Here is a 14,037-nt window from a genome sequence, read left to right as displayed (position 1 = left end):
TTGTCAGTATTTTAAGCACAACCTGGACGGAAACTCCAGTTTTTAAACATTGCACAGTTAATGCCACTCACAGGACAGTGTGAAAAATTGAGGTTTGATTCTTAGATAGTTCCTAAAAAGACTATTAATACTTTCAGAGACAAACCAACAGCATTCACTGCTGCTGTGAGAACAAACAATCACTTCCTGTTCATGTGGTGACTCGTCAGCTTTTCTGTTTGACCTGTGAGATCTCTTAATACAGTCTCCAAACTCTACAGGCATCAATGCAAACTGATTTAGAGCTGCATGTTTTCATCACAAACACTGAGTATTGGGAACATATTCTCTGTGTATGCAATGGACTTTTGTTCTTTTTCATCCAATAGAAACAATATTTTCCATCCATATTCTTCTAACTTGTGGGGTAGTTCAAAGATCCTGCACACCTGTGTGGGTATGTAGGGCCTTCAATGTATGACAAAGTCTCTACTACAGCTGGTAGAGCTGATGATCAGCTGCTTCTCTAAAGACGTATTTCCTCTGTTCTTCTCTCCTTGCATGTTTTCCTTGCAACAACTTCCACCAGCTCTGTGTCAAGGCCTGCCCCCACTCTCCCGCTACGGTGTCTCTGATTGGCTAATATTAACCCTTACTCCACCCTAAACCAAACCTTAACTAAAGTAATCAACAGAGGCAATGAGAACAATCCAGTACGAGTTGTCAGAAAGCTGGTGGGGGAAAAGATTTGACTTTTCTCGTGTGTCTCCATGCTTCTAAGGTGGGGGGGACTAAGATGCAATGAAAAGATTGAAATGATGACGGGAGGCAAGGTGAGGAGCTGAGGATGTACAAACTGAGACCTGGGTTGTTGTGTAAAGTAAAAAATGCATCATTTGCAAAACAACAGTAAGAATCATGTCTTCATTTCAACTTGGAGATGTACAGTCTGTTCCTGCATACTAATGATGTGAAGAGGAAGAAAGTCAGGGCGGCCTTTAACACTTCAGTGTCTGTTTTAACACATGTGTACCAAGCACAGAGACAGACTGTCTTCAAAGACAGCATCCTCCCTTTTTCATTACAAATGTTCATTGGGACTAAGTGACATACAGGACTTCTCACGTATCTGATCTACCTGCTGATTTAACAGACGTGAGGAGCAGCTATGAGTTTAACAGCAGCAGCGAGTGGATTTGTTGTCTTCCTTCTCTCTGTACAAGGTACTGGACATATTTATATTGTGGTAGCACACTTCAGAAAATCAGAGGAAGGTGGGTTTCTTAGTAAATAAATAGATTTGATATGTGATGTTATGCAATGTGGTGCGACCCCTGCAACACCAGACACTAACTTCTCTCTTCAAGTTTTTACAAGACGTCCATCAGAGAACAGAGTCAGTGTCATGTCTTTCATTTAATAGGAAATGACTCACCGTAGGAGTTGAAAGGTAGATAATAAAACTTAAAGTCACACTAATGAATATTTTTATATTAACAATGGTTTGAATAATTGTATAATGTTGAAGATGTTGGTTGTAGTAATGAAGCCACAGAGAATAATCACCTGAATCTGCAGTTCCTCTCAGCTCTACAGAGAGTTTCCTGTTTTGTTTCGCTCTCACCAGCCTTGTTTCCAGCAGCTGCAGCTGATTTCAGTGAAAAGGCTCTAAAAACACCCTGTACACTACCTGTCTAGTATTAAATGACTAGCTGGTGACCATAGCTAATGGCTAGCTGCTAACGAGCCAGACGTTTTCCTACTTCCCCACCTACAAACACTGACCAAGCTGGGTGTGCTGCTGCCTGGAAATGAATGACCTCAGTTTGTACATTTGATTTTATAGAAGAAGCTAAAAATAAAGTTAGGGGAATAAATTAGGGGAATGTTTAATTAAATCTATTATAGTATTTCCGATATTCCTGAATATGTCACAGATTCACTGATGCTGCAAATTCAGATATGTTGGTTTGAGAGGTTCACAAACTGAATTATGTATATTTGTGTTGATTTAAACGCAGCTATAACTTTAAATTCCGCCTTTAAAACAGACATGGGAATCAGCCAATGTTGTTATTACTTTCATTAAGTTACAATAATAAGTGGTTTGTTGTCTACATACCACAGTAGCTGTCCACACCTCAGTGGTCTGCATTTCTCTACGGTTTCCATTCACACTCTGCAGCAGCCGACCACAGACAGGAAAGCAACTCAGCAAAGCAGACTCCTTTTTTCATGTAGCCTATCACACCCCTCTAATATTTAATGTTACGCTTTTTTATCCTGTTCAGTAAATACACAGTTTCAGTACATCGCTGTTCCTTCACTGCACCCTCTGTATGATGTCCTGCTGTCACGTGTTCATCTCTGGTTCCTTTGCGTTTTATATCCTCATGTAAAAGTGAATGATTTGAAGACTTAGATTGATTGATTGAAGGCATAAACCAGAAGTAATTAGAACATTTAAAACATATTAAAACAGACTTTACAAAGTCCCCAACAGAGAAGTAAAACTACAAGAAAAACTTGTGATACACAATAAATCTAGTATTCAGTTACAGTTAGGAAAATATTCTGAGAACACTAAGATTATTGTTCTCACACTGACTTAAACCTACAGTGCTGAACTTTCAACACTTCTGACATACAGTATATATATATATATATACAGGCTCTGCCATGCGAAGTTGCTGCTGTTGCTACAGTCGCTCCTATGTTCAGTTCTGGCAAACCGATCATTGCTGGTTGACATAAAACACGTAACTATCGATTCACCAGAGCAGTAATGTTGTCATAGACATCGGGATTTAAAAACTCTGGTAAACTGCCAATACAGACAGAGTTACTTGGCAGTTATAGGCTTAATCAGCATTGTGTGAACTTGTTTGGAAATGGTTTGAATGTAATGTTCATTTATATGTAAAAGTCCCACATTCCTGCTGGTTGGATGCAAAGTAGTTTTGGAAAATGTAGCTTCACACACTGAAGCACCTCCACTACAAATGAAAGTCTGTGTCCTGATGTTGTTGAGTCTGACTGTAGTTTCTGATGTGCTCTGTGTTACAGTGATACAGGCTCAGAATGGCTGGGGAGTGACTTACACCTCTACTCAGATCTGTGCCTTAAAAGGATCAACAGTGGAAATAAGCTGCACCTACACACTCCCATCCAGAATAAATGACCGTGATACTACAGTTCAGGAATCATTCTGGTTTACTCAGATGAATGGAGATGTACCTGTGGATCTGAAAACAGACTCAGAGAACGCAGGTCGTTTGCAGAACAGTTGTTCTAACAACATCTGCACTCTGAGAATCACAGACCTGAGAGAGAGCGACTCAGTTGAGTACAAGTTCAGGTTTATAACAAACCAACCAGGTGGAAGATTTACTGGTTCACCTGGAGTCACTTTGTCTGTCGCAGGTAACATTCATCTGATTTTAAATAATTATATAAATATGTTGCATTGTGTATTTGTGGTCTAAAATAATGTTCCTGTTCTTTCTTCACAAATCCAGATCTCCAGGTGCAGGTTAGCAGACCAAACGTTGGCATGATTACTACTGAGGCAGAGCTGCTTTGTCACAGCAGCTGTCGTCTGCCTGATCGTCCTTCCTACATCTGGTACAAGAATGGACAGAACATTCAGACAGAAACATCTTCTTATTCAGGCTACTTTGGTTCTGCAGACAGTTATTCCTGTGCTGTGAAAGGACTGGAGGGTTTCCCCTCTCCTTCAGTGTGTGAGTTTACTCCACAATCTTCCACTAACATAACACCATCTGGTGGAGCCGAATCACTACATGTATTTTAAATAAAGAGACCCTCATTGTGACTCCTCGTCAATTCTGGTTTAAAGATGGTCTTAAACTGTTTTATCTTTCAGGTATTCGCGGTCAAACCTGCAACAGAGTGACTTACACTGACAGAAGCATCTGTGCTGTCAAAGGATCATCAGTGGACATTTCTTGTACTTATAACAGTTATGAAACTATCAGATCTAAATTCTGGTTCAGACCTGAACGTAGTCTTCAGTGGCAGAATCCCTCACAGCCTGAGGACCTTAGTGAAGACTCCCAGTATGCAGGTCGTGTTCAGGTCCTTGAAACAGAGAGAGGACGCTCCACTCTGAGAATCACTGACCTGAGAGAGAGCGACTCAGCTGAGTATCACTTCAAATTCACAGCAGGAAGCTTTGAATGGAGGAGTAGTTTACCTGGTACAACTCTGACTGTCACAGGTACTGATGAACACAAACTGTAACAGCACATTTAAACTATCTGATGACAAGTGAATGTGCAGAATAGTGATCCTGATGAGAAATAATGTTTGTGTGATTAAGTGATTGGATGATGGTCACAATGTTTTATTGTTGTTTAAATCTCTGTGTATGTCTGTTTGATTCAGTTTCACAAAAATAATTTTTCAAATATTTCTGTTTTTTCTCCACAGATTTAGATCTCCAGGTGCAGGTGATCAGATCAACAGTCTACCAGAATTATACTGAGGCAGAGCTGCTTTGTCACAGCAGCTGTCGTCTTCCTGATCGTTCTTCCTACATCTGGTTCAAGAATGGACAGAAAATGGAAAGGGTGGAGACATCTTCTTATAAAGATCAGTTTTATCCTGGAGACATCATCTCCTGTGCTGTAAAAGGACATGAGGATTTCTGCTCTCCTTCAGTGTGTGAGTTTACTCCACTGTGTCAGGAAAAAAACATGCTTATGCACAATACTCTTATAATTTCAGACATAACCATATTAGAGTATTCTATACCGTAATAATTAATTTTTCATTGTAAAACTTTATAATGGAGTAAAGTTTCTGAAGATTTATTCCTCACAGACTCGACAGACATCTTAGTAGTAAGAAATCCTAATATTGTCATTCGCTCTGATAAGGTTGTGTGTAAAGCTCCTCTTTTGAAAAGATGTAGTCTATTAAAGAGGTGGTATTCTGCTCATTTTCAGGTTCAAAATCTTAATTAGGGGTTGTACCAGAACAGGTTTACATTTCAAAAAACACCATATTTTTCTCATACTGCACATTGCTGCAGCTCCTCTTTTCACCCTGTGTTGTACGCTCCGCTCTTGAGCTACAGAGTGATGCATCTTACTTGTACAAAATCTTTGCTGGGAGTTGCACATGCGCAGTTCCCAGGTAAGGACTACTAGCCAATCAGAAGCAGAGAAGGGCGGGTCGTAAGAAACAAGGTAGAGTGATCCAAATTAAAGTCTTCAGACTGCGACCGAAACCTAGCAGATGGTAAAAGTTACTCACACGTCCACAACATCATTGTTCCACATCTTACCATAAAGCACTACAAAAATCACAATATTTCAACTACATTTTACATCAAAATTGGCCAAAGAATTTGAACGTTTGCTCAGTAGCTTTCACATCAGGTGTAACATTAGCATTATAGCTATAACTTTAGCTGTGTTGGCCAACGTTTACAGCAACTCCGCACTTGAACAGTCTGAAGTTACATTGCCGTGTTTATTTTAAATATAATTCACAACCGATAAAGCATACTTACAGGTTGTGATTGTGAATTTCCAGGCCCAAACAGAGTCGGAGTTGCATCGTCTTTTAGGACTAATCTATGCTGCCTTCACCGAAAAATGCTACCACAGCGCAAATCGATAGAGTCGACTCTACTCGGCCCTGCTCCGTTTTCCGTTGCAGATAGTACCCAGAGATAGTACGTAGCTTGTCGTCATAGCGACGCCACACACAACTTCCGTAACGTAATGTCTTTAAACACCATCTGTAATTTCACAGCATTTAAGGGCTCTTTTCTCCATCTCAGCTCTGCCTTTTCTCTTTCTCTCGTTCTCCTGTGCATTTTTTCTACGCACACTCGCGCACTGACTGACCGCTGTGTTGATGTGTGTATGCATGCAATCAATTGCACGTGATGACAGAGATCATGCCATCAGGTTAAAACAAGAAGGGAGGCCGACGGTCTACGGTCTGAGTGACTGTGGCTGCCCTGTGACAGATTCAACTTTAATGGGCCTAATCTCGTTTGACAAAAGTCTGGATGTCATATTTGACGCGCCTCGAGCGGTGGCACTGCAGGAGAGAGTGAGACGCGCCTGTTGTGTGGATTCTCCTGCTATTAAAAAAGCTTGCTATCGCCGCTGGTCAAGTTGTATTACAAAAAAAAAAAAAAAACTGGTAATATTAAGTGGGGTTTTTTATAATTCGCCAACACCGAAAAAATATTTCGGCACCAGAAAAACAAATCCATCAGTAAACGAGAAACGTTATTTTCTCAGGCAGTATGCAAACTGGTCATTGGTCTATCTTCACCAAGCCATCAGAGAGCTTCATGATAGAGGAGGCCATGAGTTTGTCAGAGAGATCCACCTTGTCCCGCCTCTCAATGGACCACCAGGCTGTTTTCTCTGTATCTTTCTTGTAGTTGGTTGGGGCGTCCATGAAAGGAGGGCTTTTCTTCATGGGCATGTGGAAAGGGTAACTAGCCTCTCCACCCCCAGTGCACTCTTTTCTGCCGTCAGTTAGTCTTTCCTGACTGTCCTTCAGTCTTACTCTTATTAATAGAGCGGGTGAATAGATCAAGTTCCTGGGAATCGGTGTCACGGAGAACCTGACATGGTCGTCCCACATCTCCATGCTGGTGAAAAAAGCTCAGAAACAACTATATTTCTTGAGCTTAAGAAGGCCAAATTCCCGTGCCAATTCTTATCAGCTTTTACAGAGGAGCAATGGAAACAGAAACACATTTATTTGGTTGTGGTCTGAGAGTGCTGTTTGCTGTCTGACAGTGAATGCGTTGAAAGTGGAGGGGTCCATGTCAGTGATTGCATAGTCCACTACATTACACCCAAGAGCAGAAGAGTATGTAAATCTCCCTAAAGAGTCTCCTCTGATCCTACAGTCAAGAAAGTACAGACTTGAGGCTCGACAGAGGTGTAGCAGCCCCTGTACCACTACTGTTTGTCACACTATCAAGGTTGTTTCTGTGAGTGATAATTGGAGATTTACTAAGGGGTCTGGCCAAACACGTGATTATTACCTTGTGGGTCAACAATATCCGGTTCAGTACCAGTTCTTGCATTCAGGTCTCCACATAGAAACCCTATATTTCCCTGGACTTGAAAGTGGGTGATTTCTGTGAGGCGATTGCTAAATATTTCCTCAATATGTCGATTTTATTGGTGGGACATAAATTGCACAAAGATAAATTTCCATCCTGATACTTGAATTTAGTTTTAGCCAGATGTGTGACTTCCCTTCCCTATCTGTCTAATAAACAAACACAGAAGTTTTAATGGATCGTCCTTGATTACATATTCTAATCTTTAAGTAATTGATGTTCATCTCTTCTCCAGATGCTCCAAAGCTTCCCTCTGTGTCAGTGAGTCCCTCTGCTGAGATAGTGGAGAACAGTTCAGTGACTCTGACCTGCAGCAGTGATGCTAACCCAGCAGCTAATTATACCTGGTACAAGGAGAACCAAACACTGCTCAGTGAAGAACCACAGCTTGTCTTCAGCTCCATCCAGTCCTCTGACTCTGGAGAGTATTACTGTGCAGCTGAGAACCAGCTGGGGAGGAGGACATCTGAATACATCATTAATGTGAAATGTGAGTGGAACAGCTTATTTAAAACTACAAACAGCTCATTTTTTGCACAAAAAGGATTTTACAAAATCTTTGGTAGGGGTAGAGGCTGAACCCATTATTAGCAGGAGGAACACATAAACAGCAGGTGGAGTTGGAACAAGTCTCAGAAACATCTACTCATCTGTACTTCTCATCCTCTTTTGAGTTGAATTTAGGTTTCAGATCTCTGTGTAACGATTGGCTGTCTGTCAGATGCCTAATTACATATATTCAGAGCAATGGACTAGGGCTGACCCTAGTTGAAGCTTTTCGATGCTTCAATGGGAGGAGCCTGATTCGGCTGTCAATCTCACAGTCAAAGCTTGCAACAGTGTTATGAAACAAGGATCGTGTCATTTTGGTGATATTGGGGTGCTCAATGTCTGATTTTAAACAGAACACAAAGAATATATCGCTTTTAAACAGTACCGCAACGTGCATGTACAGTTAGTTGTGAGGCACGCGCGCCCGCACAGCTCGGTACAAGACCGGTGAACGGCAGGCGAGCAGAGAGAAACAATAAGCCTCAGTTTAGCTCTAAATGTAACAGTGAGTAATAAATAGAGACTGCAGTGCCAACCACATGGACATTGCATGCAGCTCCCCTCTAAGTAAACCAATGTGAATTGTAATGGTACTTGCCAAAATGTGAGGTTCCAGCAACGAACTGAAGAAATAATGTTTTGCCCACATTGTGAGAAGTTTTGAGGTCAGTTTTTATTTTTTATTCATGTAAGAAGCCCCCAAGTTTCTTCATAGAAAAGGGTCGTGAAGAGAAAACCTGTGGCCAAGTTTCATGTACAAGTCTGTTAGTGACTGTTGTAGCCTGCTAGCTAGCTTTGTAGAGGCAACAACAGCCTTACTCATGAAGCAGGATTACTAAACCAGGCGGATAACAAAGTAACAACTGGGACATCAAAACAATGACTGAATTATTACTGTATTGCTCCTCCGAGCTTGTGGCAAACCATGCCTAAAACAGACCTGTGAACAAAGATTGATTGAAGTTGTCTTTCTTTTGTCCCCAGATTCTCCAAAGCTTCCCTCTGTGTCAGTGAGTCCCTCTGCTGAGATAGTGGAGGGCAGTTCAGTGACTCTGACCTGCAGCAGTGATGCTAACCCAGCAGCTAAATACACCTGGTACAAGGAGAACCAGACACTGATTCAGGGACCAGAAGACATTTATCATTTCACCTCTATCAGCTCTAAGGACAGCGGGATCTACCACTGCAAGGCTGAGAATGAGTTGGGCCAGATCAACTCCACATCTGTATCCATAGATGTCCAGTGTAAGTACAAAACATCAGCAAATCACTTCGACACACAATGTGTTTAATTACAGATGTAAATGTCTGATGAGGTTAGACTATCAAGTTCTAAAGTAGTATCACAAGGGGTTTAAAGGATCATTTCAGATTTTTTAAATTCTACCTACTATTATATTCACCAGAGCATTATTTGTTACTTATTGGATTATGGGCTGTTTTTTGTAATTCCACAGATGTGCACTGTCTTCTGAGAAAGGTAAAATGATTGCCCGGTGGTGGGCGGGGGCTTTCAGCAAAGGAGAATAGCAGAGCAGAGTGGCATAACCTGAAAAAATATTGGATTTAAACATTGTGTCAGGGTTTGTCATGTGTGCAGGCAGGAGCAGGTTTTAGGACCCAAATGGAGGACAAGCAGACGAGACAGATACAGTCTCTTTGAGAATTTATTAACAAAAAGGGAAGAAGCTAAACTTACAGCAGAGTCCCATAAATATAACAAGGTAATCCATAAACAGAGGTTGTCTGCAGAGCAGCAAAAAGTCCAAAACAAAGAATAATCCACGGTGTAAGAGAACAAAGGGTAAATCCAACAAATGTGGCAGTAAAGCAGACAGACAAGCAAGACACACAGCAGGGGTTGAACATACAACGAACCAGCAAGAGCTGAACAGAAGTGAAACACATTTAAGCACAGTGAGGAGGTTGGGAGCACAGACAGGTGATCCTAATAATGACAGCAGACAGACACAGGCAGGCAGGGTGATGGACAGATAGAAACACTGGATGGTTCTCAAGTCTCTTATTTGTCGTTTCCTCGCTCCTTGATCCTCGCTTGAACTGGAACCTTTTTCTTAGCCTATATGAAAAATATTACATTCACAAATACAACATTTCAATATAAATCATACATTATATTGAAGTATTATATAGTCTGAAGTATTTAACAGTTAAAATGTATAAAGATTTTTATTTAAAGCCTTTGTTGCTTGTTACGTTATCCCCTTGTGGATCATGTTCTATTATTCTGTTGTTTACTGTAGGCTATTTTGTTTTGGCTGAAGATTTTCATATAAGATGAATATGATTCAGTAAAAACAACCTTTGTATTGTCTATCAGAAAAGACTTCCTTCGTGGAAGTCTTTTAATGACCGACACGCCGCCTTTTCGGGTAGCCGTTATATTTATTGGACGCTGCAGCTGATTGGACTGATCTGAAATCTCACATAACATTAAACTCAAGTGTATCGCTTCAAAGTCTTATATTTGAGTTGTTTTATGATTCACTGTCTTGTTCGTTGTAGGTCTGAACAACAAAAGTCCCACGCACAACTTTATTTTAAAGTCAGAGAGAATCAGAGAGTCTGTCTGCAAGAAACATGTTTTACATAATGTATCGTCATTTCTAATCAGTCACATGTGAGGCTGGTCATTCCTGTGTTTAATCCAAACAGATGATAATAAAATATAGTACACTAAAGAGTCGGAAAAGTCACTAAACTGCACCAAAGTATCTAATGAGCAAAGCATCTGATGAATGCAGCCAGCAGCTCTGCAAGTAAATTCAGCTGATGAAAGTATGAATGAAAGCTGCTGCCCTAAAAAAAATGTTGGATTCATATAATGGAACACAGCGATCGATTGGCGATGAGTGAAGTGACTCGAAAATAACATGCAGTAGTGTTAAAGGAAATCAGAAGAGGAAATAAACGTAAAGCCAAAAACTAAGCATCGGGTTTGATTCAATGTACATCATTTCAGTTTCCTTGAAACATTTGGGCTAATAAATCCCAAGACACCATGATCATATTCTTGGTTATTCAATAACAAATTCACTATCAGAAGCAATAAAGATAAATGCAGATAATTTCAGCATTGTGCCAGTAGAAAAGATCCCGTGCTTCTGAGCAGGACATCAGTAACCTATACTTTTTCATGTGCAGGTGTTTGTTAAACAGTTAACAGAGACTCATGCTGCTCTGCACTGATAACTGTGAGACTTTATTAGTACCAACACCGTGCACATGTATATAGACACAAACTCCATCAAAAGTCTCTACAGCTGTTAGAGTGGACTGACAGCTGATCCAGTGATCCTGTGATCAGCTGCCGCCGTCATCAAAAACAGACGTCGCTTTACATGACGCTCCGGAGGAAAGGACGTCTCATGTCTCAAAAAACATATTTCCTCGTTCCTTCTCTCCTGGCTTGGCTCCAAGGAAAGACCCAAGTGGATGCAATTAAGAGACTTGAGAAGCACCCTATGTTGCGCCACGAGGAGTCGAAGGATCGAGGAGGCACAAATTTGAGAAATGAGAACGGCCAACAGACAGAAACCAAGCAGACTAAATCTCACTGAACAACTAACAAACCCACAGAGAAAACCCAAACAGATGCACACAAAAGAAACACATTTACAAGGCACAACAGACCATAACAAGATAAGACAAATGAACAGCACAGAATAAGAAATACACAAAACAATCACAAACACAATCAGACAGAACAAACCCAGATAAAACATGGAAACAGACTAAAACTAGAATCACAGAACAAACTGACATAAAACAGGCAGTGGAAAACAACTATCTAACTAACTAATTAACTAACACCGGGCATACTGAACCCAATACAACAGACAAAGCTGAAACCCAAAACATAGACAAAATAACAGATACAGAACAGACTAAAAAAACAAAACTGACAATTAACTAAACAGACAGACAGGCACACAGTGTGACACATTGGCTTTGCTCCGAGCTAACATTTTATTATCCAGACAGAAAGTAGACATCTGTGAGGCCAACAAGATTCTTTTTAATATACAAGCTGCTGCTGGATAACAACATAAACATTTTGATTCATCTTCTAAGGGTCATTTCACTGCAGTTTGATTGATTTGATCTCGATCAAGGGAAAAAATGATCCATCGTTGGGTTCCTGGCCTCTGTGCGGTCGTTTGGCCTAAGTTTGTTTGACAGCTTTTACATCAGCCCATAAAACTGTAGTAACCAACACGTCCTCATACCTAAACAACAACAACAAAAAAAAAAATAAAAATAATTCATCATTGACTTGGTTTCACATGGGACTCAAATGGGACTCACTAATGAATACAGTGCATGTGGAAAGAATAGAATAGAACAGAATATACTCTATTGTCTCCTAGGGGCAATTTGTCATGTACTCAAAGTGTGTAGTGCATAGTAGTAGCTGCCACTACAGACAAAAATACACATAAAAGACATATTACAGCTAAAGATGTACACGTAGGCTACATACACACATACACATACAAAATTTAAACAAAAATAAATAAATTTTAAAAAATCACAAAGAATTCACAGCACTTCACTTTTTCCACATTTTGTTATGTTACAGCGTTTTCCAAAATTATTTTTTTTCTGAAAATTCTACAAACAATACCCCAAATGACAACGTGAAAGAAATTTGTTTGAAATATTTTTTGCACATGTACATAAGTATTCACAGCCTTTGGCATGACACTCAAAATTGAGCTCAGGTATATCCTCTTTCCACTGATCATCCTTGAGATGTTTCTATAACTTGATTGGACTCAACAATCCCACAGTTAACAGTGTCAGAGCATAAACCAAGCCATGAAGTCCAAGGATTTGTCTGTAGACCACCGATCTGGGGAAGGATTCAGAAACTTTTCTGCAGCGTTAAAGGTCCCAATGAGCGCAGTAGCCTCCATCATCCGTAAAAGAAGGCAGCTTGGAGCCACCAGGATTCTTCCTAGAGCTGGCGGAAGAAGGGCCATTGTCAGGGAGGTGACCAAGAACCTGCTGGTCACTTTGACCATCTCATCACCTCATCACCTGGCCAATACCATCCATACAATGAAGCATAGTGGTAGCAGCATCATGCTGTGGGGATGTTTTTCAGCGGCAGGACTTTGCGCCGACGCTCCCCATCCATCCTGTTGGAGCTTGAGAATTCTTGCAGAGGGGAATGAGAGAAACTGCCCAAAAATAGTTTGTAGCATCATACTCAAAGACTTGAGGCTGTAATTGGTGCCAAAGATACTTCAACAAAGTCTTAAGCAAGCTGTGAATGCTAATGTACATGTGCTTTTTTTGTTTTTCATTTTAAATCATTTTGCAAAGATTAAAAAAAAACATCTTTCACCTTGTCATTAAGGGGTATTGTTTGTACAATTTTGACTTTCATCCATTTTGGAATAAGGCTATGTGAATACGCTGTGAGTACTCTCTGGATGCACCGGAGGTTTCTTCCCGAGACACAACATTGGCAATAAACCTACAAACAACTACCAGGACAAAGATCCCCACTCTGTTAGCCTGACTGAGACTGTGTGGAGAGGAGGAGTGGCTGCAGGGACCAGTGACTCTTTCAACATGCATAATATGGCAATCAAAGTATTATATTTAGAAAAACCTGACAATCTGAACCTCTGGTCTATTTCATGATAAAGTTTTGTGAAAATATATTGTGTTCTCATTTGTCGATGCTTTTTATGACCTGCTATATTTTTGGTTTAGATCTGTCATGCTGTCTTTTGTAGTTTATCCATTGATATTTTCCTTGTTACAAAGCTAACAGCTTTAATAGAGGAGTAATTCACCATGCAAATGCCTCTCTTGTCCATCCTGATGTAGTAAAACGTGTTAATATTGTATTTTTCACTAAATGTTATAGTAAGATGCTACACAGTTTCTCCCCTACCATGTCATTATCAAGTGGACCGTTAGTAGATAAGGAACCAAATAAATTATGACATGTACTGTGTTATTAATGTTTCTCTTTGGTGCCCCTCCCAGTAGGAGGCACTCAAAACAACAACTTTGTTTGACCGGAAACTAATTCATGTTCATCTCTTCTCCAGATGCTCCAAAGCTTCCCTCTGTGTCAGTGAGTCCCTCTGCTGAGATAGTGGAGGGCAGGGTGACTCTGACCTGCAGCAGTGATGCTAACCCAGCAGCTAAATACACCTGGTACAAGGAGAATGAAGACTCACCAAAAGCATCAGGACAGAACTTCACCATCACTGACTTCAGAGCTGAACACAGTGGGAATTATTACTGTGAAGCCCAGAACAGAAGAGGACGTCATAACTCCACCTTACATCTGATTGCTGTGGCAGGTACGTTTCTAACTGGGTGATTAACTGAAG

At 40.5% G+C, this 14,037-nt stretch overlaps 1 protein-coding gene across 1 annotated transcript in view; it reads right to left on the bottom strand.

Annotated features, from left to right (window-relative positions):
* The window catches only part of LOC119898138 (B-cell receptor CD22-like), a 509,835-nt gene that overhangs the window by 278,316 nt on the left and 217,482 nt on the right, over positions 1-14,037 (bottom strand). The gene's annotated exons all lie outside the window — the stretch shown is intronic.

This window comes from Micropterus salmoides, unplaced genomic scaffold, assembly GCF_014851395.1.
Source record: "Micropterus salmoides isolate LMB-PRFRI ecotype aquatic unplaced genomic scaffold, ASM1485139v1 Ms_hic_scaffold_1, whole genome shotgun sequence".
NCBI lineage: Eukaryota > Metazoa > Chordata > Actinopteri > Centrarchiformes > Centrarchidae > Micropterus > Micropterus salmoides.
Note: the sequence above shows the minus strand (reverse complement) of the source record. Positions and strands in the feature narration are given on the sequence as shown.